Below are 6,833 nucleotides of genomic sequence, written 5' to 3' on the forward strand. Positions count from 1 at the left end.
TATCCTAAGTAAGTATCTTAACACATGGGGCAGGCCATCACAAACACGAACCATTTTTATCTTTTGAGGTTCTGAAAGCCAACAACAAAAGCAATCCTGCAAACAGCTAGAGAGAGAGTGATGGTCAACTAGGAAAAGGAATATGGAGATGTTGGTTTCTAACTTGGAAATATGAAATCCAGTCTATTATTAGTATTACTTATTTTATAAGGATCACAAGAAGATAATAGGCTACATAATGAAGATTTCTAAAATCATCCAATCCTCCCTAACATGTTTCTGGACTTTGGCACTTCCGAGTGGTGTACCTTTCAACAAGCACCAAAGTTCCAATACCCAAGAGAACAATTTGATCTATAAATAATTCTACAAAATTAAATTTATAAACTGATGAGACTTCATATAGTAAGTTATGTTATAAAACTTATTACATTAAAAAGTAGATCCGATATCTTGAATTGAATCACATTAGTTCGTAAGTGTATTTTTATAAAATGACACATCATAACCTAAAGAGTCTAGCCCACTTCAAGATGGTAAAGGTGTCAACCCTTGCAAGGCTTTGACCCTTCACAACTAAATTAACTGCCTCATGAGTCATGACTTCAACCTCCTATAGAAAAGGGGACATTATTTTCCAACCTCATCTTCATGAATATTCTTTCTTACAGTCCTCATGCCATTTGCAGTCAGCAACCAAAATCCAATTTAAACATCATAGTCCTTTAAAATCTCTCTCCATTTTAAACATAATATTCTATATCATTCATTGAGATAGTAAATTTAGTCGCCCTAAAATATTAGACTTTTCACAATATAGCTCAGAAAATATAGCCAACTCATAAAACAAAACTAAAGAAAATAAGTAATTGAATACTGATAAATACGTGAAGCCATCAAAAGGAAAATGACTATCACCAGATCAGTGTTAATAAAGTGGGCCACCATGAAAGTCAGATTTAGAAGCGTGGTGAAATGTTATGATGCTAAGGGTTAAAGGTTTAACCAAATTAATATTTAACTGTTTTAAAACTTTTGGATCAATGGTTGAGTGTTTTACACGCTCAAGATTACTCAGCACATTTTGTGTAGACAAAAAGAATTTGAATCTTTCTATTGTGTTCTTTAGTCCCTTATTGGCAGATCAATCGGTCTCTGAGCCTCGTGTGGATGATTTGGACCCGTGTAAACCTTTAGGTGGTTGAACAGCGCTCTGCCAAGCTGCACAAAGAACTCACATTTCAAGCATAGAAAATAATTAAAAGTGTTTTTCATGAGTGGAAAACAGTCTGAAAATTTCACAAAGGCTTGGGTGCATGGTTGAATAGCGTACTTCTGCGAAAGATTCGTGTGTATAGGCACAAGATTTCCCAGAGTTGGAGGAGATCACTATCCACACAGATGGCTGCTGAAAAAGTCTTTGACCCTTTTGGCAAACATAATGTATCTAATTATCATGGGACTCAAATTTCTGCATATTAACTAATATGCTTATTTTGTATGGATCCAATCAATTTTTGACAAGGCAATGGATGCTATGTTTTAACCTCCATCAAAACTAAATGATTTCCATCTTCATTCTCAAATTTCAAGTATGCAAGGTACTTTTTATTCAATTTCCAGCAAAAATCTCGAAGGCTATCTTTATCACAATCCATCTAATCCTAATAAATACGTACAAGATCCATTTCTGACGTTCTTCAGACAACTATATATCAAAGATAGCAAGGATTATAACCCAACTAGCATAAATAGAGAAAAACACCTCGGCTTTGAATGGACATTGACAGTCAATAGTCATGCACGCGGAGCAAGCAATAGTGGTTACATATTGCTTTTATTTGATCAACAATAATGACTGGATCCAGCCGAATTCAAAGCAAAATTTAGCTTTGGCATATAAGAGTAAAAAAGTAAAAAAGACATGCAGAATAAACTCACCCTTCCTTTGGGAAGCACACCACGAAGAGCATGTTCAATAATTCTTTATGCAATTCTCTGCTGTAGCTGGTCAAATGTTTCCACTTTCATACCACCTGGTCGTCCTGAATGCCTCATTGCTTCCTGTAGAGCTTTTGGGTCCTTTTCTTTCCAGAGACGGCAACTTTTTCTTCATATACCTTTTAAGATCCAGTGTAAACTACATAAGATGCATATTATTATTGAACATGAAGAAAAAAGTATGCGTAGGTATATGAATTACATACCACAATAACAAACGCCCCCATGTCCGCGCTGAGATTATAGGTAGCCATATTTTTCCCACGGGGTGTAAAGTTGATGCCAGTCTACCAAGAATTTTGTCCGTAGCATCAACGATGTGCCATGGTTTTCCGTGTTCACATGATCGGCAGCTTTGGGATAAGTCGTTTTCCAAATGTCCTTAAAAATAAATAAAAAGGTCCATTTATTGATATTCGTACCAAACAAGTAAACAGGAAAGGATAATGCTACCCTGCCGCCTACGTTTGCCCACTCCAAATGACCGCCTGACGTGGTGGCTGACGTAGAGCATGATGTGGCATGCTATCAAGACAAAAAATTTCAACAGCTTTCACGTGCTTAGGCTGTTTGTGTGTGCGCTGTGAAGAGTCGAAGACCGAGCCTTCGCATCCATCTTCTCCCCCCTCTTACGGCGCCAACTACTATTCTCAGCCCCGTTTCCAACGAGTTTTCATCCATAGAAATTCCACCCGCGATTTGGTCCTTCAGCTTCTCTATGTATTGAGATTGCCTAGACTCTCGCTAATAACTTCTTTGTGTATTCACTCCGATGCGATTTAGTGGTGAGCAAAAGGTTAAAAAAACTGAGCTTGGTTGGATTATGTACTCATTGATAGTTTTTCTTTATACACGATTTAGTGTTCTTTTTCTTTATCTAGTTTTTTCACAGATTCAGTGTTCTTTTTCACGGTAGATTATATACAAAAGGTTAAAAAAAAAAAATGAGTTTGGCTGGATTTTGTAAGCGATTCAATGTTCTTTTTCTTTGTTTAGTTTTCTGTTTTTTCATGGTAGATTTTTTACTCACCGACAGTTTTTTCTACATAAACCCACCTGGTATAGTTCATTCTCTATTCTTGAAACCCACCTATTGTTAATAAAAAATTGAACCCTATTGCGTGAAGTCTTTACAAATATATTCTTGACGTTGAATATAAAATTTCCCTTGTAGCTTTAAGGACTCTGTTTTGAAAATATATTCTTTTTATTGGACAAGCTCAAGTAGTCTCCTATTCTTTTGGCTGGTGTTTTTTAATGGAGAAGGAGTGAATAGGAAAGGGGCTGAGAAAGCATCCATTGTTTCTAGTAGAATGAAACTGGTATCCATTTTTTTTTTTTTGCTCAAATCAAACATCAGCTGCCAAACAAAATGTCCTCTATTTCAGTCCAGACACCAAGAACATATGAAGAATAAAGTCACTTGTTCAAAGCTCAATCTATGGCCAGATCTGGGTGGCAAAGCTCTGCCACCACGTGAGTAAATTCACTTATTCAAAGCAGCTCTACGCTGCCATATTTGGAGGAGGGAGACGATGTTCATATTCAGTGATGAGACGGCGACGGCACGGTGATGGCACGACGACAGGAGGGCGATTGTAGAGCAAGGAGAGGGCAAGGGAGTCAAGCGTATATCATGGATGAATCTCAAATTACATCTATATTTCGTTCAATCCTTTTTTGTATTTTTTTTAATATAGCGTGACGTGGCAAGACATGTCAGGCGGTCATCTTCAAGCGGCATATGCGAGCGGCACAGTAGCACCACCCAACAGGAAATTGCACCACAATCGCAGGTTTACATGGAAAGTGGATAGGAAAATTACAAATGCAGTACCAACCTGAACAGGACAAGTACGAGAAAAAACATTTCGATTCTTTAGATCCCAATATTGTTTAATAAGTTCACAATCTTTAAATCAGTAGTCAAAAGAGCAGTTATGCTCGTTACTAAAAACCGCGGTGTTATTGTGACAAGACATTATCGGAGAACATAAAAATTGACAAAATCATATACGAACTGTGGATAAATTGCCTACCTATCAAAAAGAAATTACATGGATTCGGCATAAGTTGTCAGTTGCAGGCATGTCATGTCCCTTTGCGTTTGGGATGAAAATAAAAAATCTTTTCGATGCACACGATTTTCCAAGAAATATGAGAGAGAGAGAGAGAGAGAGAGAGAGAGAGAGAGAGAGAGGCGGGGAGACTGAGGGAGTTTACAGGGACATTGACTTCGCCCTGTAACATGCATCGTTGATCTTTGGGAAGGGTAGTGCTAGGGCACCGCTGGGAGCTCTCGTTAGGCTAAAAAAAATTTTTTTTTTTTCATATCATTTTTTTAATGTTTTTAAATATTTAAAAAAATATAAAAAATTCATAATAATATTAAACAATTTTTACCTAATCACTAAGAAAAAAGAAAAAAAAAAAAACTGGGGATCTAGCATTTTCCCTTTGGGAAAAATCGAGACAGAGGTCCTGGCACCGAACGTGGAAGTTCCGCTTGGAATTAATATTTTTTCTTACTAATTTCTTTAAAAAAATTATATTAATCATTCTTGCATTATATATTATTTTTTAATTAATTATGTAGTGTATAAATAATAAATAGAAGAATTGTTTTAATTTAATAAAAAAAAAATCATCTGTAACATACAATATAAAATTGATAAGTAGAACGGCACCATTGTTTAGCACCTCAAATAATATTATTAGCAAAATAAATATTTATTTCTTCCTCATATAACTGTCACAAACAAATAAAAATTAAAAATATTCATTTGTTATAAAATATATAATAATAAAATTGATAAATAAAATGATTAAAATATTTATATTTTAGATTAATCAATACTACGGATTAAATAAAAAATTTATTTTATATGTCAAATTAATCAAAATAATATCACCTTAATTATCTGCTATGTACTATGTTTGTGACATTATACTGCTGTCAACAGTGTTGCCAATAGAATTATATATTTTATATGAACAAAGTATAGAATACAATCACTTCAATAAATAAATAAATAAAATCTAAAATAAGTAATATTTATATTTAAATGCTCTACATAAAATAAAAACATATGCTCATTTGAATATTTTATTGAATAATGATATATACACAACACATTTTCATAAGACATTTCATAATAATGTTATAAGATGAGGATATTTGTATAAAATAATATTATTTTTATAAGACATTTTACAAAAATATCACTCATTTAAAATATAATTATTTAAAGCGTTGTGAAAAATATTGTGTGTTAATCATTTTCCTATTTTATTTGAAAAAGAGTAAAGAATAAAATCCCTTCAAATAAATAAATAACCTATATAAATAATATTTATATTTTACAGTGGAGTCTTTTATAGTATGTGAGAGTGTTTTTTATAGAATATATGAATGTTTTTCATAAGAGGTTTGCTACACAGCCGCCCTTGTTCACGACACACACCGCACTCTTTGCTAAGCTGGCTTTTTTATATTTTATATTTTTGGTTCTAACTTGAGTGCGTGTTTCTCCTTCCCTCAAAATAGCCTCGATGGGTTGCGGAACCCACAACAACCACCCATTAGAGCTACTTCCATTTTTTTGCAGTTTTCTTTTGACGTGGAATCAGATCGATGCCGTACTACATTTCTTACCCGTCAGTTTGCATTTCAAAATGGGAGGGCTAGATAAGATTGGTAGATCTGTCAACATATTTTGTCATTTTGTGAAAATTGCAATAAGATTACAATAATTTGAACCTTCATTTGAAAAGAAAGAGGAAAAACAATATTGGAATCAAAGTTTTGGAGTCAAACCTGGAAATTCAGGTGACGATGTTGTTGGGGCTATAATCGCTGGTAGCCGGGATTTTCTGTCGTATTATAAAGGGGTCGATCCGCATGGCCAACAATCAAGTAAATTTCTGATTTCCTATTGCAACGAAAAATTTTCAAAAACTATTTGGTGTTATTCGTAATAGCATAACTTTCTGCCATTTTGTCATCTCTGTTTTTGTTGTTCCTATTTTTCCTTGTTATGCGGGGAGAAAGCAAAGATGATGATAGTGTTCAGACTACGGGAGAAGATGCGGGACGCCGTAAGGGGGTTTCTAGAAAGAGTACTTCTATATGCAGGCATGCTGCAGACGAAAATGACATGGCAAGTTTTTTTTTTTTTTTAAAGAAAAAAGAAAAACAGTGTTACGAGGGAAAAAGCTGAAACATGCTTGAGAAGATTTCTCTCTCCCATCCATCTGCGTCCATCCACTGTAGCTCTGCGAGCACGTTTCATGCGACCTAGCCCTCCAAGTTCAGCTCACAGATTTTCTCCACCATTTTCACTGTCATGAGCAACTCTTGTTTCACTTTCTCCATTTTCATTTATGAGTTTCTCTTTTTTTATCTCTCATTTATCTGTTCCAGTCCATTTTCTGCCATTAGAGGACATAGTAGAACTCAGAAGGAGAAATATTCGGCTTTCACACGTAAAGATCATCATCCCAAAAAGGTATTGGCTTCCATATTTTTAGTTTTCTTGTTTATTTGAAAACAAGCATGTAAATTTTTACCATTTTTTTGCTCTTGTATAACGAGACACGAGATGGTGCTTTCCTTTACCTCACAAAGTATTATTTATTTTCGTTCACAACCAAACATAGTGTACATACGTAGGAATGGAGGAAAGGAGTTGAAAAAGGGGTGGTTGAGACTGTGTTGGTTGGTTTCCTGAAAGCAAGGGAAGGCACTGCCAGAGTGAGGTTGTGTTGGTTGGTTTCCTAGAATAGAATGTAATTTTTATCATGATTTAAGAAGTAGTTCGATATTTTTTAAT

The 6,833-nt window shown here is 34.7% G+C and overlaps 1 pseudogene; it reads right to left on the reverse strand.

Moving 5' to 3' along the window:
- Positions 1-1,125: 1,125 nt before the first annotated feature.
- LOC122282482 lies at positions 1,126-6,006 on the reverse strand (annotated as a pseudogene).
- Positions 6,007-6,833: the final 827 nt, after the last annotated feature.

This window comes from Carya illinoinensis, chromosome 11 (genome assembly GCF_018687715.1).
Source record: "Carya illinoinensis cultivar Pawnee chromosome 11, C.illinoinensisPawnee_v1, whole genome shotgun sequence".
Classification (NCBI taxonomy): Eukaryota; Viridiplantae; Streptophyta; class Magnoliopsida; order Fagales; family Juglandaceae; genus Carya; species Carya illinoinensis.